Below are 26,831 nucleotides of genomic sequence, written 5' to 3' on the forward strand. Positions count from 1 at the left end.
AGATATAACAATTGTAAATATTTATGCACCCAACATACAAGCACCTCAATACATAAGGCAAATACTAACAGCCATAAAAGGGGAAATCGACAGTAACACATTCATAGTAGGGGACTTTAACACCCCACTTTCACCAATGGACAGATCATCCAAAATGAAAGTAAATAAGGAAACACAAGCTTTAAATGATACATTAAACAAGATGGACTTAATTGATATTTATAGGACATTCCATCCAAAAACAACAGAATACACATTTTTCTCAAGTGCTCATGGAACATTCTCCAGGATAGATCATATCTTGGGTCACAAATCAAGTCTTGGTAAATTTAAGAAAATTGAAATTGTATCAAGTATCTTTCCGACCACAATGCTATGAGACTAGATATCAATTACAGGAAAAGATCCGTAAAAAATAAAAACACTTGGAGGCTAAAGAATACACTAATAACAAAGTGATCACTGAAGAAATCAAAGAGGAAATTAAAAAATACCTAGAAACAAATGACAATGGAGAGACGACGACCCAAAATCTATGGAATGCAGCAAAAGCAGTTCTAAGAGGGAAGTTTATAGCAATACAATCCTACCTTAAGAAACAGGAAACATCTCGAATAAACAACCTAACCTTGCACCTCAAGCAATTAGAGAAAGAAGAACAAAAAACCCCAAAGCTAGCAGAAGGAAAGAAATCATAAAAATCAGATCAGAAATAAATGAAAAAGAAATGAAGGAAACAATAGCAAAGATCAATAAAACTAAAAGCTGGTTCTTTGAGAAGATAAACAAAATTGATAAACCATTAGACAGACTCATCAAGAGAAAAAGGGAGAAAACTCAAATCAATAGAATTAGAAATGAAAAAGAGAAAGTAACAACTGACACTGCAGAAACACAAAAGATCATAGGAGATTACTACAAGCAACTCTATACCAATAAAATGGACAACCTGGAAGAAATGGACAAATTCTTAGAAATGCACAACTGCCAAGACTGAATCAGGAGGAAATAGAAAAGATGAACAGACCAATCACAAGCACTGAAATTGAAACTGATTAAAAATCTTCCAACAAACAAAAGACCAGGACCAGATGGCTTCACAGGCGAATTCTATCAAACATTTAGAGAAGAGCTAACACCTATCCTTCTCAAACTCTTTCAAAATATAGCAGAGGGAGGAACACTCCCAAACTCATTCTACAAAGCCACCATCACCTTGATACCAAAACCAGACAAGAATGTCACAAAGAAAACTACAGGTCAATATCACTGATAAACATAGATGCAAAAATCCTCAACAAAATACTAGCAAACAGAATCCAACAGCACGTTGAAAGGATCATACACCATGATCAAGTGGGGTTTATTCCAGGAATGCAAGGATTCTACAATATGCGCAAATCAATCAACGGAACACCATATTAACAAATTGAAGGAGAAAAACCATATGATCATCTCGATAGATGCAAAGAAAGCTTTTGACAAAATTCAACACCAATTTATGATAAAAACCCTCCAGAAAGTAGGCATAGAGGGAACTTTCCTCAACATAATAAAGGCCATATATGACAAACTCAGAGCCAACATCGTCCTCAATGGTGAAAAACTGAAAGCATTTCCACTAAGATCAGAAACAAGACAAGGTTGCCCACTCTCACCACTCTTATTCAACATAGTTTTGGAAGTTTTAGCCACAGCAATCAGAGAAGAAAAGGAAATAAAAGGAATCCAAATCGGAAAAGAAGAAATAAAGCTGTCACTGTTTGCAGATGACATGATACTATACATAGAGGTTCCTAAGGATGCTACCAGAAAATTAGTAGAGCTAATCAATGAATTTGGTAAGGTAGCAGGATACAAAATTAATGCACAGAAATCTCTTGCATTCCTATACACTAATGATGAAAAATCTGAAAGTGAAATCAAGAAAACACTCCCATTTACCATTGCAACAAAAAGAATAAAATATCTAGGAATAAACCTACCTAAGGAAAGACCTGTATGCAGAAAATTATAAGACACTGATGACAGAAATTAAAGATGATACAAATAGATGGAGAGATATACAGTGTTCTTGGATTGGAAGAATCAATATTGTGAAAATGACTCTACTACCCAAAGCAATCTACAGATTCAATGCAATCCCTATCAAACTACCACTGGTATTTTTCACAGAACTAGAACAAAAAATTTCACAATTTGTATGGAAACACAAAAGACCCCGAATAGCCAAAGCAAACTTGAGAACGAAAAACGGAGCTGGAGGAATCAGGCTCCCTTACTTCAGACTATACTACAAAGCTACAGTAATCAAGACAGTATGGTACTGACACAAAAACAGAAATATAGATCAATGGAACAGCATAGAAAGCCCAGAGATAAACCCACGCACATATGGTCACCTTAACTTTGATAAAGGAGGCAGGAATGTACAGTGGAGAAAGGACAGCCTCTTCAGTAAGTGGTGCTGGGAAAACTGGGCAGGTACATGTAAAAGTATGATATTAGATCGCTCCCTAACACCATACACAAAAATAAGCTCAAAATGGATTAAAGACCTAAATGTAAGGCCAGAAACTATCAAACTCTTAGAGGAAAACATAGGCAGAACACTCTATGACATAAATCACAGCAAGATCCTTTTTGACCCACTCCTAGAGAAATGGAAATTAAAACAAAAATAAACAAATGGGACCTAATGAAACTGCAAAGCTTTTGCACAGCAAAGGAAACCATAAACAAGACCAAAAGACAACCCTCAGAATGGGAGAAAATATTTGCAAATGAAGCAACTGACAAAGGATTAATCTCCAAAATTTATAAGCAGCTAATGCAGCTCAATAACAAGAAAACAAACAACCCAATCCAAAAATGGGCAGAAGACCTAAATAGACATTTCTCCAGAGAAGATATACAAACTGCCAACAAACTCATGAAAGGATGCTCAACATCATTAATCATTAGAGAAATGCAAATCAAAACTACAATGAGATATCATGTCACACCAGTCAGAATGGCCATCTCAAAACGTCTAGAAACAATAAATGCTGGAGAGGGTGTGGAGAAAAGGGAACCCTCTTACACTGTTGGTGGGAATGTAAATTTATACAGCCCCTGTGGAGAACAGTATGGAGGTTCCTTAAAAACTACACATAGAACTACCATATGACCCAGCAATCCCACTACTGGGCATATACCCTGAGAAAACCATAATTCAAAAAGAGTCATGTACCAAAATGTTCATTGCAGCTCTATTTATAATAGCCCGGAGATGGAAACAAACCTAAGTTCCCATCATCAGATGAATGGATAAAGAAGATGTGGCACTTATATACAATGGAATATTACTCAGCCATAAAAAGAAACAAAATTGAGCTATTTGTAATGAGGTGGATAGACCTAGAGTCTGTCATACAGAGTGAAGTAAGTCAGAAAGAGAAAGACCGTATGCTAACACATATATATGGAATTTAAGGGAAAAAATGTCATGAAAAACCTAGGGGTAAGACAGGAATAAAGACACAGACCTACTAGAGAACGGACTTGAGGATGTGGGGAGGGGGAAGGGTAAGCTGTGACAAAGCGAGAGAGAGGCATGGACATATATACACTACCAAATGTAAGGTAGATAGCTAGTGGGAAGCAGCTGCATAGCACAGGGAGATCAGATCGGTGCTTTGTGACAGCCTGGAGGGGTGGGATAGGGAGGGTGGGAGGGATGGAGATGCAAGAGGGAAGAGATATGGGAACATATGTATATGTATAACTGATTCACTTTGTTATAAAGCAGAAACTAACACACCATTGTAAAGCAATTATACTCCAATAAAGATGTACTACATATATATATATATATATATATATATATATTTTGAATGCTTTCTATGTGTCAGGCATGGTTCTAGTCTCTGAGAAATACAATAGTGAAGAACCTGGATAAAGTTCTAGCTCTCACTGAGCTTACTTTTTAGTGGGAGGAGCAATAGACAATTAATGGTATCATGAAAGATAAGTTCCTGCAGAGATAAGATATCTGGTCAGGGCAAAGTGTCAAAGATGACCCAGAGGGCTTCCCTGGTGGTGCAGTGGTTGAGAGTCCACCTGACGATGCAGGGGACGCGGGTTCTTGCCCCAGTTGGGGAAGATCCCCATGCTATGGAGCGGCTGGGCCCGTGAGCCATGGCCGCTGAGCCTGCGCGTCCGGAGCCTGTGCTCCGCAATGGGAGAGGCACAACAGTGAGATCCCACGTACCCCCCCCCAAAAAAAAAAAAAAGATGACCCAGATGGTCATGCTGCTGTTGCTTGCATGTGTTATGAATGTTTTGTATGAAAGACAATGAGAGAAGAAAGATAATTCTTGGACAGAGAGAAAACAAAAGAAGAGGTATTAAAACAGAAGTCCTTGAAGGTCAGCAGCAGAGGTGCTTTTTATTGTGAGTGGTAAATACGGTCAGGTAGGCAACAAGAAATAATTGGCAATGAAGATAAAAGTGGAGGTAATGCAACATGACTTATTATCTTGTTAAGTAGCTGGTAGGAAACCAAAACCTAGTTAGCAGTAGAGAATTTAAAAGCCAGGTCATGGAAGCAACCTAAATGCCCATCAAGAGACAAATGGATAAAGAAGATGTGATACATATTTACAATGGAATATAACTCAGCCATAAAAAGGAATGAAATTGGGTCATTTGTAGAGACATGGATGGACCTAGAGACTGTCATACAGAGTGAAGTAAGTCAGAAAGAGGAAAACAAATATCATATATTAACACATATATGTGGAATCTAGAAAAATGGTACAGATGAACCGGTTTTCAAGGCAGAAATAGAGACACAGATGTAGAGAACAAACATATGGACACAAAGTGGGGAAAGCAGGGGGATGGGGGAGTGGGGGGATGAACTGGGAGATTGGGATTGACATGTACAAACTAATATGTATAAAATAGATAACGAATAAGAACCTGCTGTAAATAAAATAAATACATAAAATTAAATTTAAAAAATAAATAAAATGAAGCTATAATTGCAAAAAAAAAAAAAAAAGTTGGTCACTTTATACTGGTCTTTCTACCTAGGTACAACTTTGATGAACTTTGATGCCGTTTACAAAAAAACCATAGCAGGGAAGAGGTGGATGAGGAAAACTAGACTTACTAAGATAAAGTGAGGATGTTTTCTTGGTTTTCTGGATGGATGGGTACCATGATAGAATTTCAGAAGACCAGACTTCTACTACCTAAATCAGAGGATTTCCTAAGAACTATATGTCATGGTTCCCACAATGCAGAAAATAAGTTTTGTTGTTTTTTGGGGTTTTTTTTAATGGAAGCATTCAGTGACCTGGGTGACCATGCCACAAGAGGGAGACCTGAGATCTGTCTTAAGGAGGCATCTAATGGCACTGGGGGAACATTGGGCGGCAGAGTAGTGCGAGGAGAGGTCAGTGAGTAAACAGAAAAGGGGCAGGATCCAACCCTTAAAACAATGACCGCCATTGAGGATACGACATAAACTAGTTAGAACCAACTAGATCCAAGATGGTGGACAAGTCGACTTCCCTTGAGCCTCAATAGACGCTCATTGTAATACATCAGCTAAATGACACACCCACAGGCACCATGACAGTTCCGGGGCCAGCCATAAAAGGCCAAAAAGTGGGCTGTGGCCCAATTCTTGGCAGTTTCCACCCCTTCCCCAAAATACTGTAGTTGAAATAATCCTCTCACTCATTAGCCTATGAAATAACCCACCCCTATAAAAACCGACAACCCCATACCCTGGGGCCTCTTGCCTTCCAAAATGGCCCACACTCTGTCTATGGAGCGTGTATCTCCCTGAATAAGCCTTCATTCACTTTTCTCTGGCTCGCTCTTGAATCTTTTCCTGCACCAAGCGAAGAACCCACACTTGGCGGCTGTCCCAGGGACTTGCCTGAGTCCTGGGATGTGACGATCCCCTTGAGCCCCACCTTCCTTCCTGCAACAGAAGGAGAGGCAGCAACAGGACAGTCGCACCTCACAGTGTGAGGGAGAGGTCAGGTACAGAGGATGAAAGCATTCCAGAAGTGGGGTGAAAAGTCCCAAAGAAAGGATGTGCTGTGAAGATCTTAAGTAAACAGAGAGAGAGTCTGTAAGCCTGACACATGAGAAGAAGAGAGGGGCACAAAAGAGGAAAACAGAAGAGAACAGCAGGACAGAGCCTGACCTGGCCATCCTAAGCTAGAAAATATTTAATGAGAGAAAACATCAAATTGCCTTAGTCCACTGGGAACATCTGAAACACTGAGACTTAAGAGATATAGTATGATTTTTGCTGATCAGAAGAGACTTCCCACTCCACCTATAAAGTACGAAGCATATAACCTGATGGTAAACCATGAGAATGCCTCGGCCATCTCTGTCTAATGCCCTTCTCTGCCCTCCCAACTCAGAACCACACCACGCCTTTCTAAGAGGGGTGCGCAGTATAGAGCCTGTGTAGCCAGAGGAAGGAGAAGAGGAGTGCCTGGAGAAGAGCAACTTTCAAGACAGGAAAAAAAAAAAAAGAAAAAAAGGCCACTTCTCAGCTCTTCAAACCCCAGCCAATGTACAGACAGGCTGGGCGTAGCTTCAATTGGGTGCAGCTCATTCCTTCCCCAGGCTGACCCGCACACAGAGCAGGAATCTTGGAGATAGTGAGAAACTGAAAACAAACCAAGAACACAAGAACAGGGGTTTCTCCTGGAGTCCCTATCTGGAGTCTGCTGCTGTGATTGCTTGCCTCCCCACGCCTGCCGTTGCTGACTGCCTATCTCACCCCCCTGAAGTGCTCATCCATTTCAACCAACACGGAGGAGCTTACATTGCCTCTCTGCTTCTCCCAAATTTTTGTTCCTCTTTTCTAGCTGTTTGGAAGGTCATAGTAAGCATCTTTTTCAGCCTCCTCTGGAGGCTGTTCCTCTAACGAATTCAAGACTCCTTTCCTTGAGGTGCCACCCACGATGCACAGCTGTGGGCCATCGGTTTACTATTTGCTATAACTTTACAGACATAACAAAACCCAGCTGAGATTACAAAAACACAGGACTAGCTGGGAGATGGTGGTCATGATAACGTCCTTCGAGACATCTTTAAGAGTTAGACAAAGCTTTGAATGAGATCAGAAGAGACTGTAAATTACTTTTTCTTTTGGCACAGTTGATTTACTTTCTATTTTGGATCAAATAAAAACCACTCTAAGTGTCCCTCTTTTGCCTTTTCTCCTTCCTTCCGCTTTCCTCTTTCTCTACAGTTCTTTCCCATTCTCAGTCTTCTATTAATCCGACACTTAATCACATAGAGCTTCAGAGGAGGAAGACGTTATTTGCTTTCCATCCTCAAACCCTGATAGCGTTTGCTGGTCTTAGAGTAACAGCTCCCCAGCCCCCTGCATCTTATCACAGTGTCAGCAGTAGTTAAAGAACATCCGTAAAAATATAACAAAATATGAAGTCAACAATTCCCAATTATGAAATACCAAGCAGAGGACAACGAGAGACCTTGTTCTTTTGAAAAATGTTAAAATAATAGCAAGTCTCTGTCCCCCATGCCAAAACAAGGAGTTAATTCTGCAATTCAACCTTAAAATAGAAGTCCATACAAAGGCAACGTAACAGAAAGGAAAGAACACTGGGGTCATTACAACAATATCAATACCTAAGCAGCATACAATCTACCAAACAGTTTAATGGATGCCAGAGACCATGAATCTAAGTCAGAGCCTTTGCCAGCAACACCCCAAGGACTTCTGAATCCTGAGTTTCCATTCTACTTCCCACCCCACTCCCCCATTCATTGTCTACTGACACCACTTAAGCTCCACTAGGTGTACTTCCCTTTCCTCATCTGCAAATGAACATGAACCTCCCATCCTACTTTTCTCGCTGTTGTAAGGATCAAAGGAGACTCAAACAGTGAAATAAAATCTTTAGAAAATGTACAACCCCTCATAAATGTAAGGCGTATTTAAATATCTCTTAAAAAGTGATCACATTGGGACTTCCCTGGCGGTCCAGCGGTTAAGACTCTTGTGCTTTCACTGCAGGGGACACGGGTTTGGTCCCTGGTTGGGGAGCTAAGATCCCGTGGCCAAAAAAAAGCAATGGCATAAATATCACTTAAAAAATGATAGCATAGGGCTTCCCTGGTGGCGCAGTGGTTGGGAGTCCGCCTGCCGATGCAGGGGACACGGGTTTGTGCCCAGGTCTGGGAAGATCCTACATGCCGCGGAGCGGCTGGGCCCGTGAGCCATGGCCGCTGAGCCTGCGCGTTTGGAGCCTACGGGAGAGGCCACAGCGGTGAGTGGCCCGCGTACCACAAAAAAAAAAAAAAAAAGATAGCATAAAAGTGATCTTGACAAATTAAAATATTTTAAATTGTTAAAAGATAAACTGAGGCATATTTAAAATTTTAAGAGTTCATTTGAGCAAAAACCCATTCCAGTTGGACTGCACCAAACCTGAAGTGATTAGGAACATTCCGCCAACGGGAGCTGGGGAAAGACTTATATAGAGAAAGTATGGAAGCAGAGAAAGGAAATTATTGATGAGCTGTAGCCTAAAGCCTAGTTGGCTGTTTGTGACTGGTCATCCTTGGCGTTTTGATTTTGGAACCCTGAGCCATTCACAGAATTAGATTTTGGTTTGCCTACAGAGGCCCACACAGCCTCACAGCCACCTCGGTCTAATGGGCTCCTTGTTTAATTAATTTAACAGAATTAAGACCCTACAAACTTCAGTCAAATGATTTCATAAGGGTTCTGTCACAAGGAGAATATTAAAGGGCTGTGTTTATATATTAGGGGCATTAAAGCATTTAAAAATAATCAATGGATCACCATTTCTACTATTCTTCTCTGCTAAAAATCCAGTGTCAGAGCAAACATATCATTAGGAAAATAAAATATGGCCACTGACACCATATACACAATGGACACACTTTTTAGATTTGGGTGCCAGATAAAAATTAGGCAGTATGTTCATTGCACAACTAAATATGATTTAATGTCCTATAAATAAATTCACAACCAGGATACAAAAAGCCCTTAGCAAGATTACATTCCCTCTTTGGGGCTTAGAAATACGGTCACCATTGTTTGCTCTTAGGACCTTCCATAGGACTTACCTATTAACTTTTACTCACTTCATTCTCCACTTTAATCCTATTCCCTTCTCTGCACTGTCCCTGCTACAAGGCTTGCTGCACATCCTCCCACCACCCATCCTTCCCAGTTTATGATCTCGACTCTCCTCCTAGCCATGCAGTCCTCTCAGCACTTCACCACTGCACACACTAAGACCCCAGGCGTCTGCATCAGGCCACCATGAAAAAACTTGTGGTGGCCAGCCAAGAATCTCTTCCAGCAGCATGGCAAATATGCCCTCCCCTGGATAGAGAGTCCAGCCTAAATGAAACACCTGCTGGATGCAAGGATAGAATTCAGGCACTGAGATGGCGATTAAGATTCTCCATCCACTGTCGATCCAGTCACCACATTCATACTCCCAGGAGAGGTTCCTAAGGCCACTTCAAGTGTCTAATATTGTCAATCCATGCAGATAGCATCCCCAGCTCCTTTCGTCTCCCCTCAACACTCACAGCCAAGTAGCAACCAGTTTATCTGGATTCTCCCCAGAAATCCAGGGTCCCCATGAATTGCACAGATGGTTAAGGATGGAAAGCCAACACACTCCATGCAGGTGGTCCTGCATCTCCAGGGCAGCAAAGGTCAGCTCCAGTTCTTGGGTGAATGAAAGGCTACAGGATAGAGGCACACATCTCACAAACTCAGAGGAGCTCTGCCTCACCCTACCCACGTGGGGCTCAAAGTGTTAAAAAGAATGGGGGAACGCATGTTAAACATCTAGACACCAAAGTCTGCAGAAAGGAAACATCCTGCCTCATATGAAACGTGTAGACCAAGTCTCCTGAAGTGCACATTTATGCCTTGGCACACATTTTTTGCTTGCTTACTCTGAGCACCCTTGTTCACTCAGAGTGAACAGAGTGGCTGTTCACACTCTATGGTCTCCTCATCTTGTCCCTTCAGCTCCCCGGCCAGTACCAATACACAAGCTTGAGGACGACCCTGGGTAACTCTCCTCCCAGCCTGACTGAGCCCTGAGAGGCCTCTTCTCTGTGCTTCCCCGTTAGAAGCCTCCACCCAGTCCACCCTGATCCTCTTCGCATTGCCAGATGCTGTACCATCACACCACCACCTCATAACACACCCTCACGTATTCCTGCCAAAATCTTAGAGCTCTCCAAATTACACACCCATTCTAGAATGTTTAAGTATTTCATGGCCAACTTTTTGCTTTAAAAATCAAAAATTGGCACGAAATGACAATATCCAGTAATACCACAACATAAGCACTATCTTTAGAGGAAGGAATAAGACATCATCTAATACTGTTATCGAATTTTCAACTCCCTAAACTCTATAATCCTTTCCGTAAGGGATTGCAGAATACCATTTTTTTTTTTTCTGTGACTGGCTAGAAAAGTAAGTTCTCCTGCTAGAAGTCCAGTTTATTTTTAAAGGGTCCACCAGATGATCTCATAGGTCAGGCCTAAAGAAGAAAGCACCTCTTCAAACACAACAGATTGCTTTGGTTTTCTCAGGAAAGCAGGAGGTAAGGACATCTTATAAATGGAGAAGGACCTGGATGAACCCGGTGAAGATCAGTGTTTAAGAACCCAATTGAAAGCCCAAAAGAAGAATTTAAGGACTGCTGGCCACCACAGGAAGTCCTGTACTGGACACACAGCGTGAATTATACGAGTTCCCATTCATCCATTCATTCAACACTTTATGTGCCAGGCATTGTATAAACTTGATCCCTGCCCTGATGTAACTGCCAGTAATTTATTAGAAGGTTTTGTGTAAATGCTAGATTTCTCAGGGAGTGGTTGCATTATTGCAAGTACTTGGTTACTTTGTTCAGGGTTTTGCTAAGAATTGTGCTTAAGATCATGTGCACATCTTTGGATGATGAGACATCCTCCCATTTATATCACAGAGAAGGGCTCCTTTTAAAGTGTTGTTATTTTATATTAAAAGCAGGAGACAATTCTAGCTTCTTGAGGTTTCTATTTCTGACAGAAGATATTTTCACAAATACATTTTCTCTGCTCTACAGCAAACAAGTGTGTTTAAAGCAGACATAGTATTACTTTAACCATTGTTTCTTTAAAAGAAAAGTAATCAGCTTACCTCTTTTTGCCTCTATACTCCCCCATGAAAAAGAAAATTAACTGCTCCAAATCTATCTGCTCTAAAAATAGCTTATGTATAGCGCTAAAATACATGGATAAATAGGGTTAGCTTATGTGTAGGAAGCTTCAGATGTGTTATTAATTTTCACTATTTACTCGGAAAAAATAATTAATAATAAATGGAGGAGTGAGGAAAAACCCATTTGAAATCACTTCTGCCTTCTGGGTGTGTCCAGTAGGGAAGGTTTACTGCTCAGTATGAAAATCGACTTTCTGGCTGATACTTTGCTAAAGTCAGGCAGTTCCTGCCTGCCACATAAAAGTTAATTTCCTGTTCCATTTTTCCTGAGGCATCTGTGCACTTTGGCTAAATTAATGCTAGATTTTCCACTAGGAAAGAAGCAGGTTTAAGGCTGAAACTATTGGAATGCTATTATACTTCCTATCACTTGTTAAAGAAACAGTGAAACTCAACTGTGACAGTGCCAATTTGGACTCCTAGTGGCATTTTCAAAAATAACTATAACCTGACATCTGTATAGCACACTAATATACTATAAGTTTTTAAAGAGAAGAAGGAGTATTCCTGGTACTCACAGTTATGCTGTATATATGCACTCTTCTCCTTCAGAGGCGCCAAGTGCAATGAGAATATTTTCATGGCCTTATTCTTTGGGACGTGTTAAATTAATTGAACAAGTAGGCCTGTAGACTGAGGTGGCTGTAATGCCAGTGGTCTATATAAGCAAATCAAAGTGGAGGTTTTGAAACTGACACTTAAGGATAACCAATCACAAGCAGCAAAGGAGGCTTTAAGTTGTGGCCAATCGATAATTGCCTTGCTCTGCTTCCTTCCACCTTTTCTCCGTAAAAGTCTCTCCCTGGGCTCGTGCCCTCGGAGCGTTCCTAGCCACTTCAGGTTTGGTGCTGCCCAGTTGGAATCTACTTTTGCTCAAATAAAGTCTTAAAATTTCCAATGTGCCTCAGTTTACCTTTTAACAAATGTGACAATGCTTAGTCGCCTGCCTTTTATAATCTCCATGTTTTCCAAAGCATTCTGCCTAATTCGTGCCTAACTTGATCCCATATCATCCCTGTAACAGGCATTCCCACCCACATGCCGCAGTCCGCGAAAATGAACCCCAAAGGGTCACTTGTCCATGGTCACTCAACTTTTCAGCATCGGTTCCGGGTCCCCATCTGTGTGTGTTCTCTTTTGCCTGGAGACTGTGAGTGGGGCGCAACAAGATCTGCCTCAGATACACAGACTTTTAACAGGTGGTTCAGGAGGTTTCCAGAAGTCTACACCACCAGCCCGACACCATCCACTTTTTCTTATTGCAAAACCGACGAGAAACACCAGGATCCTGGAGCAATATTACTATTTAAATAAATTCTCCTTTCTTCCCATAGATTAGTCATTGTCATCAGGCTTTTTCCCTTGCCTGACTCTCCCATCCTGAACTGGCCACTCTTCCCCAGATGTCTCTCTTAGTCATAGTCAGAATGGCAGCAGATACCGGGTTCTTTTTGTCAAGATCAGCTGTGAGGTATGTTATAAGATATTGGCTATATTGGCTATAAAAAGAATTAAAATATCAAAATTTGTAATAATTTACACTTTATAAATCAGGGAACACGTGCTGCATGCCCACTACTTGCAGGCAAACACTTTCTTGAGTGGGAGAAGAAGGAAGTATTGTGCACAGCCCTGGAAAACCAGTGGAATGTGCCTGCGTTTGACTGCACTGAGAGTGTCAAAAAGAAAAGTGACAGACGGTTAGTATAGGACACACCGCTTTACACACCTGCCTAAGCAAAATATAACGAAGAAAGCACATAGGCTGAGGATCAAAAATATGTACTATACGTGCATTATTGAAACAAATATAAGCCCTTTAAAGGGCTTGTTTTTGTGGTCAGAGCTTAAACCCAGCTTCTCAGGGGCAAGAAGGACACCATAATTTATTGAACACCAACTCTGGTCAGCCACCATGCTTACTGTTTTCAAACATATAATCAGTTTTCACAAGTAAGGCTTAGTTAGCTTCATTTTTCCAACGAGAAAACTGAGAGTTTAGAAGTCCAGGTAAAATTTGTCTATGTGCTATAGCTAGTAAATGACACATCTGGAATTTGAACCAATGTGTAAGAAAGCCCATGTTTGTTCCACAACATTCTGATGCTCTATTAGACTGCTTATTCCGTATACTAAACAGGTTTGGGGTTAGAAGCCTTGCTGGGGATGGTCAGGTCTGTTCTCCCCATCAATATGCAGAGTCTCAGAGCCTCCCCCTTAAAGAGTTCTTCTGATTGGGTTGCAGTACAAGCAAACTGGTGGGGGGTTCTGTTCAGAGTCCCCAAGTAAGGATTAGTGAAACCAATGCAGTTCCATTTCAGAACACGTTGATAGGACCCATTCTGCACTTTCAAATTCATGTGCTCTTTTTAATTATTACTTTGGTTCATCTATTAAGTACCCAAAGCCTCTATTAGTGAATTTAATTGAAAGTTGAATAAATTTTTTTCATTAAGATCCTTATATATAAACAAGACTCAATCAATACGTCTTCTATCATTATATTCCTTTTTTAACCCTGTGCCTGATAACCAAGATATTTTGGTTTGCATTTTGAACAAGTCTTTGTAAAGTACAAAGGTTGACAAAAGACTTTTACCTTGCAGATTTCCAACTTTGGTATAGTTTCTGTTAGAGAACATAAATCCTATTTTAGAACATGAGCTCATCGTTTTAGTGAGAATGGCTCCCTAGAAAAAATATCCAGTGGAAACCAAACAGAAAAGTAAAACCAAAACATTTTTTCACCCCAAAGGCCACAGACTCCAAGTTGATAATAGGAAGCACTTTTTATAATGTCAGTGTATCCAGTGGTTTCCATCTCAGAGGGTTTATCTTATGAGAGTTTCCAATTCCATTAGAACAAGAAACAGAATTGCTTACAGAGAGAAAGGCAGAGGCTGTTGCCACTATTGTGCAAAAAAAAACACAAGAGAGAATGACACCTATAAACTGATTAATTCCTCGGTTCAAAGGAAATGTAACATAACTTGCTTAAATATGAGCTTCATCAAGACTTCATTAAAGTTTGTCTAATGTAAGCAAATTCGAATTTGTATAAAATTCTCTCAGTATGAACAATTTTTCATCCATGTGCATATTTCACTGTAAAAATTTAACATAGCTCTAATCAACTATCTCAGAGAGAGACTGGTTCAAGATGGCGGAGTAGAAGGATGTATGCTTACCCCCTATTGTAAGAGCACCGGAATCACAATTAACTGCTAAACAATCATCGACAGGAAGACACTGGAACTCACCAAAAAAGATACCCCACATCCAAAGACAAAGGAGAAGCCGCAGTGAGACAGTAGGAGGAACGCAATCACGATAAAATCAAATCCCATAACCACTGGGTGGGTAACTCACAAACTGGAGAACAATTATATCACGGAAGTCCACCTACTGGAGTGAAGGTTCTGAGCCCCACGTCAGGCATCCCAACCTGTGCGTCGGCAATGGGAGCAGGAATTCCCAGAGAATCGGACTTTGAAGCCTAGCAGGATTTGATTGCAGGACTTAGACGGACTGAGGGAAACAGAGACTGCACAAATAGTGTGTGAATCAGGACCAAGGGGAAAGGAGCAGTGACCTCATAGGAGACTGAACCAGACCTACTGCTATTGCTGGAGGGTCTCCTGCAGCAGCAGAAGGTGGCTGTGGCTCACTGCGGGGACAAGGACACTGGCAGCAGAAGTTCCAGGAAGTACTCCTTGGCATGAGCCCTCTCAGAGTCCGCTATTAGCCACACCAAAGACCCAGTAGCCTCCGGTGCTGGGTCACCTCAGGCCAAACAACCAACAGGGAGGGAACTCAGTCCCACCCATGAGCAGACAAGTGGATTAAAGTTTTACTGAGCTCTGCCAACCAGAGCAACACCCAGCTCTACCCACCACCAGTCCCTCCCATCAGGAAACTTACGCAAGCTTCTTACATAGTCTCATCCACCAGAGGGCAGACAGCAGAAGCAAGAAGAACTACAAGCCTGCAGCCTGTGGAACGAAAACCACATTCACAGAAAGATACAAAAAATGAAAAGGCAGAGGACTACATACCAGATGAAGGAACAAGATAAAACCCCAGCAAAACAATTAAATGAAGTGGAGATAGGCAACCTTCCAGAAAAAGAATTCAGAATAATGATAGTGAGGATGATCCAGGACCTTGGAAAAAGAATAGAGGCAAAGATCGAGAAGAAGCAAGAAAGGTTTAACAAAGACCTAGAAGAATTAAAGAACAAAAAAACAGAGATGAACAATACAATAACTGAAATGAAAAATACACTAGACAGAATCAACAGCAGAATAACTGAAGCAGAAGAATGGATAAGTGACCTGGAAGACAGAATGGTGGAATTCACTGCCACGGAACAGAATAAGAAAAAAGAATGAAAAGAAATGAAGACAGCCTAAGAGACCTCTGGGACACCATTAAATGCACCAACATTCACATTATAGGGGTCCCAGAAGGAGAAGAGAGAGAGAAAGGATCCGAGAAAATATTTGAAGAGATTATAGTCAAAAATTTCCCTAACATGGTAAAGGAAATAGCCACTCAAGTCCAGGAAGCGCAAAGAGTCCCAGGCAGGAAAAACCCAAGGAGAAACATGCCGAGACACACAGTAATCAAATTGACAAAAATTGAAGACAAAGGAAAATTATTAAAAGCAATAAGGGAAAAACAACAAATAACACACACAGGAACTCCCCCATAAGGTTAAAAGCTGATTTCTCAGCAGAAACTCTATAAGCCAGAAGGGAGTGGCATGATATACTTAAAGTGATGAAAGGGAAGAACCTACAACCAAGATTACTCTACCTGGCAAGGATCTCATTCAGATTCGATGGAGAAATCAAAAGCTTTACAGACAAGCAAAAACTAAGAGAATTCAGCACCACCAAACCAGCTCTACAACAAATGCTAAAGGAAATTCTCTAAGTGGGAGACACAAGAGAAGAAAAGGACCTACAAAAACAACCCAAAACAATTAAGAAAACAGTCTTAGGAACATACATATTGATAATTACCTTAAACATGAATGGATTAAATGCTCCAAACAAAAGACACAGGCTTGCTGAATGGATACAAAAACAAGACCCACACATATGCTGTCTACAAGAGACCAACTTCAGACCGAGGGACACATACAGACTGAAAGTGAGGGGTTGGGAAAAGATACTCCATGCAAATGGAAAGCAAAAGAAAGCTGGAGTAGCAATATTCCTATCAGATAAAATAGACTTTAAAATAAAGAATGTTACAAGAGACAAGGAAGGACATTACATAAGGATCAAGGGATCAATCTAAGAAGAAGATATAACAATTATAAATATATATGCACCCAACATAGGAGCACCTCAATACATAAGGCAACTGCTAACAGCTCTAAAACAGGAAATCGACAGTAACACAATAATAGTGGGGGGACTTTAACACCTCGCTTACACCAATGGACAGATCATCCAAAATGAAAATAAATAAGGAAAGAGAAGCTTTAAATGACACAATAGACCAGATAGATTTAATTCATATTTATAGGACATTCCATCCAAAAACAGCAGATTACACTTGCTTCTCAAATGTGCACGGAACATTCTCCAGGATAGATCACATCTTGGGTCACAAATCAAGCCTCAGTAAATTTAAGAAAATTGAAATCATATCAAGCATCTTTTCTGACCACAATGCTATGAGATTAGAAATGAATCACAGGGAAAACTATGTTAAAAAAAAAAAAACACATGGAGGCTAAACAATATGTTACTAAATAACCAAGAGATCACTGAAGAAATCAAAGAGGAAATCAAAAAATATCTTGAGACAAAGGACAATGAAAACATGATGATCCAAAACCTATGGGATGCAGCAAAAGCAGTTCTAAGAGGGAAGTTTATAGCTATACAAGCCTACCTCAAGAAACAAGAAAAATATCAAATAAACAATCTAAGCTTACACCTAAAGGAACTAGAGAAAGAAGAACAAACAAAACCCAAAGTTAGTAGAAGGAAAGAAATCATAAAGATCAGAGCAGAAATAAATGAAATAGAAACAAAGAAAACAATAGCAAAAATCACTAAAACTAAAAGCTGGTTCTTTGAGAAGATAAGCAAAATTGATAAACCTTTAGCCAAACTCATCAAGAAAAAGAGGGAGAGGACTAAAATCAATGACATTAGAAATGAAAAAAGATAAGTTACGACAGACACTGCAGAAATACAAAGCATCCTAAGAGACTACTACAAGCAACTCTATGCCAATAAAAGGGACAACTGGGAAGAAATGGACAAATTCTTAGACTGGTATAACCTTCCAAACCTGAACCAGGAAGAAATAGAAAATATGAACAGAGCAATCACAAGTAATGAAATTGAAACTGGGATTAAAAATCTTCCAACAAACAAAGGCCCAGGTCCAGATGGCTTCACAGGTGAAGTCTGTCAAACATTTAGAGAAGAGCTAACACCCAACCTTCTCAAACTCTTCCAAAAAATTAAAGAGGAAGGAACACTCCCAAACTCATTCTATGAGGCCACCGTAGCCTGATACCAAAACCAGACAAAGATACTACAAAAAAAGAAAATTACAGAACAATATCAGTGATGAATATAGATGCAAAAATCATCAAAAGAATACTAGCAGACAGAATCCAACAACACACTGAAAGGATCATACACCATGATCAAATGGGATTTATCCCAGGGATGCAAGGATTCTTCAATGTATGCAAATCAATCAATGTGATACACCATATTAACAAACTGAAGGAGAAAAACCATATGACCATCTCAATAGATGCAGAAAAAGCTTTTGACAAAATTCAACACCCATTTACAACTTTCTCCAGAAAGTGGGCATACAGGGTAACTACCTCAACATAATAAAGGCCATATATGAAAAACCCACAGCCAACATCATTCTCAATGGTGAAAAATTGAAAGCATTTCCTCTAAGATCAGCAACAAGACAAGGATGTCCACTCTTGCCACTATTACTCAACATAGTATTGCAAGTCCTAGCCATGGCAATCAGAGAAGAAAAAGAAATAAAAGGAATACAAATTGGAAAAGAAGACGTAAAACTGTCACTGTTTGCAGATGACATGACACTATACACAGAGAATCCTCAAGATGCCACCAGAAAACTACTAGAGTTAATCATTGAATCTGGTAAAGTTTCAGGATACAAAATTAATGCACAGAAATCTCTTGCATTCCTAGACACTAACAACGAAAGATCAGAAAGAGAAATTAAAAAAACAATCCCATTCACCATTGCAACAAAAAGAATAAAATACCTAGGAATAAATCTACCTAAGGAGGTAAAAGACCTGTACTCAGAAAGCTGTAAGACATTGATGAAAGAAATCAAAGATGACACAAACAGATGGAGAGATATATCATGTTCTTCGACTGGAAGAATCAACATTTTGAAAATGACTATACTACCCAAAGCAACCTACAGATTCAATGCAATCCCCATCAAATTACCAAGGGCATTTTTTACAGAACTAGAACAAAAAAATCTTAAAATTTGTATGGAGACAAAAAAGACCCCAAATAGCCAAAGCAATCTTGAGGGAAGAAAACAGAGCTGGAGAAATTAGACTCCCTGACTTCAGACTGTACTACAAAGCTACAGTAATCACAACAATATGGTACTGGCACAAAAACAGAAATATAGATCAATGGAACAGGATCGAAAGCCCGGAGATAAACCCAGGCACCACATAGATGGTCAACTAATCTATGACAAAAGAGGCAAGGATATACAATGGAAAAAAGAGAGTCTCTTCAATAAGGGGTGCTGGGAAAACTGGACAGCTTCATTTAAAAGAATGAAATTAGAACACTCCCTAACACCATACACAAAAATAAACTCAAAATGGATTAAAGACCTAAATGTAAGACCAGACACTATAAAACTCTTAGAGGAAAACACAGGAAGAACACTCTTTGACATAATCAAAGCAAGATCTTTTTGACCCACCTCCTATAGTAACGGAAATAAAAATAAACATAAACAAATGGGACTAATGAAACTTAAAAGCTTTTGCACAGCAAAGGAAACCATAAACAAGACGAAAAGAGAACCCTCAGAATGGGAGAAAATATTTGTAAACGAATCAACGGACAAAGGATTAATCTCCAAAATATATAAACAGCTCATGCAGCTCAATAACAAAAAAACAACCAACCCAATCAAAAAATGAGCAGAAAACCTAAACAGATATTTCTCCAAAGAAGACATACAGATGGCCAAGAGGCACATGAAAAGCTGCTCAACATCACTAATTATTAGAGAAATGCAAATCAAAACTACAATGAGGTACCACCTCACACCAGTTAGAATGGGCATCATCAGAAAATCTATAAACAACAAATGCTGGAGAGGGTGTGGAGAAAAGGGAATCCTCTTGCACTGTTAGTGGGAGTGTAAATTGATACAGCCACTATGGAGAACAAAACGGAGGTTCCTTAAAAAATTAAAAATAGAATTACCATATGACCTAGCTATCCCACTACTGGGCATACACCCAGAGAAAACCATAATTCAAAAAGACACATGCACCCCAATGTTCACTGAAGCACTATTTACAATAGCCAGGCCATGGAAGCAACTTAAGTGTCCATCAACAGATGAATGGATAAAGAAGTAGTACATATATACAATGGAATATTACTCAGCCATAAAAAGGAATGAAATTGGTTCATTTATTGAGACGTGGATGGATCTAGAGACTGTCATACAGAGTGAAGTAAGTCAGAAAGAGAAAAACAAATATCATATTTTAACACATATATGTGGAATCTAGAAAAATGGTACAGATGAACTGTTTTTCAAGGCAGAAATAGCGTCACACGTGAAGAGAACAAACGTACGGACACCAAGTGGGGAAAGCGGGGTGGGGGGCTGGTGGTGGGATGAATTGGGAGATTGGTATTGACATATATATACTACTATGTATAAAATAGATAACTAATAAGGAAAACATCAAAAAATAAAATATATGCAAGTAGATTAATAAAAACAAACAAAAAAACTATCTCAGAGAAATCCACAAGCATTAAATGCTCATCATTAGCCCAAACAATTCTAGGAAAATCACATACCTGTTAGTATGCTGAAAACATCTCCTGAGAGACTCCTATACATAGACCTCTGTCTTTAGATGCCATCAGCTCTATTTTAGAATATTTACATCCAAATCTGGTTAAAATATAAAAACATGTAAAAGGAAAACCTCAATATTTGTCAGAATGTGTTAAAAAAATGGAAATTGCTTGAGACAAAGAGGGGTTAAATGATGGTGACAGAGAAGCCAAGAGGGATGGAAGTATTTAGCGAGGCATATAGGTTAGGAGAGATTTTTTGTTTTGTAATTTATGGTAGATACTTGAGGATGTTTATTTAGAGGAGAAGAATCCCAAAGAGACAAATGAGCTGAAGAGAAGAAGAGAGCTGTATAATAACTGATGAAGGAAATTCAATGTAGCAAAATGCAAGATCGTTACACTAGGCAAAAGTGCAAGAAATGGTACAGGAAGGACTTCGAGGAATATTGGTACAGGGAAAAGACAGAGTGGAGGACCTGAGAGTTCAGTGAAGGCAAAAAGAGAGAAGGGCGGAGTTCCTCTCATCTCCTGGCCTCTGCTTTAAAGAGGACTGTCTCTGACCCTTAAACTCATGATTCATTTATTTATTCATTCATTGACTAGATATTTATTCAGTGCTCATGAGATATCAGATACTGTTTTGGCACTGGGGATGTAGCAATAAACCAGTCAAATAAAGTCGTTGCTGTTAAGGAGCTTGTATTCTATGTAGGGAGACAGATAGTAAACAAATAGATAAATATTTATTCAGTGTCAAAGATCTTAACCTCTTTCCCCTACTCTACACCCATCTCATCTCTCCATATCCTCAGCTATAACGTGCGGATAGTGCTAGCATCGTAAATTAAAAAAAAAAAAAAAATTCAGCCCAAACCAAAGACCTTGCTTAGAGGTAAGCAGGCCTCACTCTGAGTGACATTATCATCCTCCCTAGGTTTTATCTTGGTTCTAAAGGCTCATTTTACTGCGAAAAGGCAATAGCTTAGAGGCTGGAGAACAGGGAGAGAAACTCAATGTATCTTTCATCTCAGACTCTCCTTACCTAAGTACTTATGTTCACTGCCAGCAATAACTCATTGCTCACCTACTTTGGGAAGGCCAAATGTTAGGGTCTATAGAAACTACAGAGATGGGTAAATCCTCAAAGAGATTAAATAATAATTATCCTGATAGTTAATACTAACTGAGCACTTCCTACCCGCCAGACACTTCAAGTCCTTCACATGATTTCTCTCATTTAAGCTTCATGGTAGTCTTGTAAGGTGATAATATATGCATGTTCATGTGAGGAAAGAAAATCCTGAAGAGGTCAAGAAATGTTCCCAAGGTAGCAAGGTAAGAAGTGCTATTGATTTGACTTGAGAGCTCACATGCTGAACCATTCTGCCTCCCCAATTTTATTAGTTTCCCAGGGCTGCCATTACAGAGTACCACACACTGAGTGTCTTAAAGCAACAGAAATGTATTGTCTCACAACTCTGGAGGCTAGAAGCTAGAAATCAAGGTGTCAGCAGTGCCATGCTACCCCTGAAACCTGTAGAGAAATCCTTCCCGGTCTCTTCTGAGCATCTGGTGGTTTGCTGGCAAGCTTTGGGATTCCTTGGCTTGCACTCGCACAACTCCCATCTCTAAAACAGCATCTCAACTGGTCTGCCTGCCTTCAATTCGATCCCGTCCAGTCCACTCTGCAATGTGCATTCTGGAGTGTTCTCTCTATTCGTGCCACGTTTTGCTTTTCATTCTTTGGGGGTTCCCTGTTGCCTTCAGGACGGAATCTACACTCCTTATCATGCCCACATTTCCGACATCTATATCCTGCTGAACTCTCTACTGCATCTATTTGCCTTCTCGCTCTGCTTCCCCCCCACCCCCCCGCCACTCTTTAATTTCTTCTTTGCAAATGCGGTGTTTTCTGCTTGTAATACTCTTTTCTTTCTCTACACTTTCTAGTTCCTTCTCATCTTTCAAAATGTTGCCTTAAAGTTATGGATTCCCTAACATTCTCTTTATTTACTTGTCTGTCTCAGAGTGCTGTATATTTCTGTATCACCAGTACCTGACACAGTGTCTGGCAAGTATAAATTGTTCAACAAATATTTACTAAATAAATGAAGAAAATGAATGAATGAATGAAAGGGATGAGAAGGAGAAAAGGTAAAGATGAAGGAAGGGGTTTTTTTTCAGTTGGAGAGGAGAGCTCTCAGTGAGATAGTTACAAATATTTTGTTTAAAGAAAGTGATGCTATTTCCCAAGAGTAGGAACATATTTAGAAATTCTCTGTGGATTTTAGAAAGCAAAATTAGCACAACTACTGGATCAGACACTAGATCACCCTGCCCTACCCCTCCAAAGGGCATTACTCATGCCACTGTTGTGATCATAAAGCTATGGACACTTTTCACCACCGTGCCCACCAGAGACCTGGACGCTCCTATGCACATTACAGATTGAAAGGAGGGTCCACCCCGCTTTTACCTGGCAGCACTGCACCCACCGAGGCACTGGCTCCCCCATGGCCACCCAGAGAATCCACGCAATACTACTTAGAGGTAGCATGGGACCAATTCTAACCAATGAAAGACGGAAGAAAGAGAAAGCCAGGAGACAGATAAATTACTTGTCCTTCTTGCCCTTTTCCCCCGGTGCCTGTTCTGAGTTGCAGTAGTTTAATACGGCCTCTCTGGAAATGTCTCCCAATAATTCACCCATTTGTGTTTGCTCTCCTTTTTTCGTTATTTCCCCCTCTCTCATATTCCTGGGATTGCACCAACCAATACAATGTTATCATTTAAGTGTTTGCCATAGATTCTGTTTTGGGAAAACCTAGACTAAACAAGTAATTTTTAGAATTTTCAAATGCTAAATATATCATGCATTATTAGAAACAGAAACAGATTAAATAAGAAGTATTTGTAGTGAAAACATTCACTTATCTGCATTGGCTTATTGTTGGACACTGGGAGAGTAGTTGTAGGGAACTGTCACTGAAAATAGTCAGGAAGAAATGGAGAACAAAGAGTCAAACAACAAAGAAATAGTCTCCTTGTGGAACATCAACAAGAGATAATCAGAAACACATGGCTATGGTGAGTACAAATATATTCCCCAAAGAGCTAAGTTTCCATTAAAGGAGCATTTACCAAGGAAATTTTCTTCCATTGTGCCTGTTTATAATTTAATGTGCTTCCTATGTTATGGAATATTGAAACGTTAGATTCTAGGAAAATAAATAAATCTATTGTGTGACCTACTTCAGTGAAGAGAACTCAAATTGTCTTCAGTTTATATATTAAGTTGAAATAATTTTAAGACACAGCACAAGCAACTAATATTGGGAGAAAACCCAGAAAAAATGACAAAATTACATCTGCTTAGCAAGGCTGTTTGTAAAGCTCGAATGGAAAAAGGAATCTGGCCAGAGGAGGGAGCGCACTTCCTCACTACGGAAAGTTGGCATATACCATACCATGATCTCAATCTGTGCTGAAAACAGTTTTAGACATTGAACCAGATCCCAGTTACAAAGGTGTAAAGAGCACAGTCACTTACCTTTAAATATTTGCTACTCCAGAACGCTCTGTTACTTGGCTAGTAAAGCATAAAAGGTCCTCTCTTAGAAACAACTACAACCAAAACAACTGGGAAATACTTATTGCTTATTCATGAAAGTATGAAAACTATGATTTGAGAAATACGCTATGAGCATACTTCGGTTTCAGAATGTCTATCCCTGCAGACACTATAGCATTCACTGAAATAGTTTTTCAAATGTCTTCTAGTGGATTCGTTAAGATTTTTTTTCCTTTTTTAGATTTATAAACTCAGACCCAACTTTTTTTCCTGAAGGGGCAATGAAAGTTGAAATGTACTGCTTTTTAAGCATTGTCTTATTTCCTAGTGTTTCTTTAGGTCTGAATATCTGAAGAGGATCATAGTTTTTCCCAGAGAACAGCACATACATGTACACACATTTTTTGCATAAAATGCTTGGGTTTGGTAGACATCTTATACATCCAAATACTTTCTGGAATCCATGAACCTGAGGTCAAAACCAGCTGTTTTAGGTAACTTTAAAAGTCACCTAAAGATGGATGGATACAAGTAAGGGAAAGCGCTAGTAAAATGAATATTTTGGTTTGCCAATAAAAGTAATAACAAAACCCAAAATTTATAGATAGAAACAATGCATCTTCTATAAAATGCCTAAAAAGCTATATTTTAGGTCTTGAGGAAAATCTAGGTAGCATCTTATCAGTTATCTTTTTAATGAACTTCTTAGGTAGCTGTTTTTGAGAAGGATCTATGTATGTACTCCAAACACATTTCTTTCTTCACTTTAGCTGTCTGAAAGAATATTTAATCTTCAAAAAGTGATTATTATTTGATTCTTTTCTGGAACATATAATACAAGGAGAACTAATTTATATTGGATTTTAACTAACTTCCACATGATACTTTCTGTCTAATAAAAACTGGCTCTAAACCAAAGGCTGGCCCAAGTTAAGTTGAAAATAGAAGTACATGGCAAATGTTTGGAAATTCAGTTTTCATATCCACTGAGCTTCTGAACTATAATTGTGACTTCAGAATCTTGCTTACAGTTAAAATATTTAAGACTGTGGAAAAAAATCATCATGTGTTAGGCATTTTTTGTGAAGAACATTCTAGAGTGAATGTTTTACACGAGCAGCCAATAAGTTTCAGATGGTTTATAAGTGGCAGGAGGTCCAAAGCTGAAATGGAATTTTCTGTGACAGCCTACAAATAACAGTTAACATATGCCTAAGTTACAGTCAAAAACAGGAGTCACCGTAAAGTCAAGTAGTGAGTAAGAAAGGCCGTAAGTTAATGAATAAAAACCTTTTTGTCCAAAGTTCTTAGCAAAAATTTTAGGTACTTAAAGAGCAAAACCGTCTCAAATATTTTTAAAGAAATTATAGTTATTGGAAACAAACAAGAAGTGACTTTCAAAGTCATAGTTTACACCATCATAAATTTGAGGTATTAAAAATGTAGATACGAGTTAAGTTAATGCTGGTATAAATTAACAAAAAATATAAATTCGTCAATTAATTTAATATTTGATTCACACTTGCCGTTGAAGTTTCATCTCGATATGTTTCTAGTGATATTATCTGCTTTTTTGTCCTATTTCTTGGTCAAGATATTTCTTGACATTGTTGATAAAATAATCACTCAGAAGTCTTCACATTTTCTTTGTTCAAACCTGATATTATCTCGTATTTCAGTATGTTCTTACAGCTGTGGTTTCACAAATTGTTATCAGAGCTTTGAATTTACTTTTTAGAGCATCTTCCCTGCAGTAGGGACCAGATGGATGTATCATGTCATAACGTGGCCTGCCTAAACATCTTTGAGTGTCATCATACCTACCTTACCTAGCTCAAAAGGTTATGAGTCTGAAATGAAATACATAAAAGAATTTTTTAAACAAGATGGTGTGGTGTTAGCAATAATGGTAGCAGTAAGTGTTGGTATTCAACAAGAAATTCTGCTCCAAACACTAACCATGATCATAGGACCTACCTAAATCTACTCTAGATATAAGATAGTACTTACAGATTCCTAAATTATCTTGCTACACTATTGCATAGAAATCAGTGGTTTTGCTATCATGAATATGTGTGTGTGTTTTTGTTTCTTTTCTAGACTGGATTATTTTAAAGGTCTTCATTTCACTAACAGGCATGAACAGAGTGGTATATTAAAATAGAAATTCTGTGTATTTACTTATGTTTCGTGTTTTTCCAACACTTGACAAGTAAGATTAGTAAAGTTAATTAGAATAATATAAGTATGGAATGATCTGTATTTTTCTAATTCTATAAGCAATGAAATGCCGTGTCAATTCTTTTGAAGAAGCCTATTATACTATTTTTTAAGTGCTTCAAAAAATAAATGTATTGCTTTAGAAATGTGACAAATAGACTTAACCAATTATAAAATGTAATTTTGCAGTAACTTCAAGTCTGGAATGGTCTGACCACTCATACTGACTGCCTTGAGGAAAGAGACACTCAACGTTTACCAAATTTTATGAATATTTGATTTTTGTTCCTGAACTGTAAATCTTCAGATCTCTCAGAATCCCTGTATTTTAGAAAGAATTCACATCATTCCCATCTCCTCCAAATTGTCTATTTCATTTAGCTGAAATGAAGTGAAATTCTGAGAGAGAAAATAATGACCAGGACTCTCTGGAAGTAAACATAAGAAGTTTAAGCTAACATGTGTTTCACTGTCATAAGGTCACTGTCTGGACTGTGTATACAGTCTGATCCTTTTCAGACCTCATGGAAGTTAATTTTAGTCTTACAGAAGGGACAGAGAGAAGCAGACTGCTATCTTTGCAGAGAATGTCAAGGTTAAGCTTATGACC

The 26,831-nt window shown here is 39.1% G+C and overlaps 1 protein-coding gene across 1 annotated transcript in view; it reads right to left on the reverse strand.

Moving 5' to 3' along the window:
• The window catches only part of CPED1 (cadherin like and PC-esterase domain containing 1), a 303,302-nt gene that overhangs the window by 275,355 nt on the left and 1,116 nt on the right, over positions 1 to 26,831 (reverse strand). The gene's annotated exons all lie outside the window — the stretch shown is intronic.

This window comes from Grampus griseus, assembly GCF_964374135.1.
Source record: "Grampus griseus genome assembly, chromosome: 9".
Classification (NCBI taxonomy): Eukaryota; Metazoa; Chordata; class Mammalia; order Artiodactyla; family Delphinidae; genus Grampus; species Grampus griseus.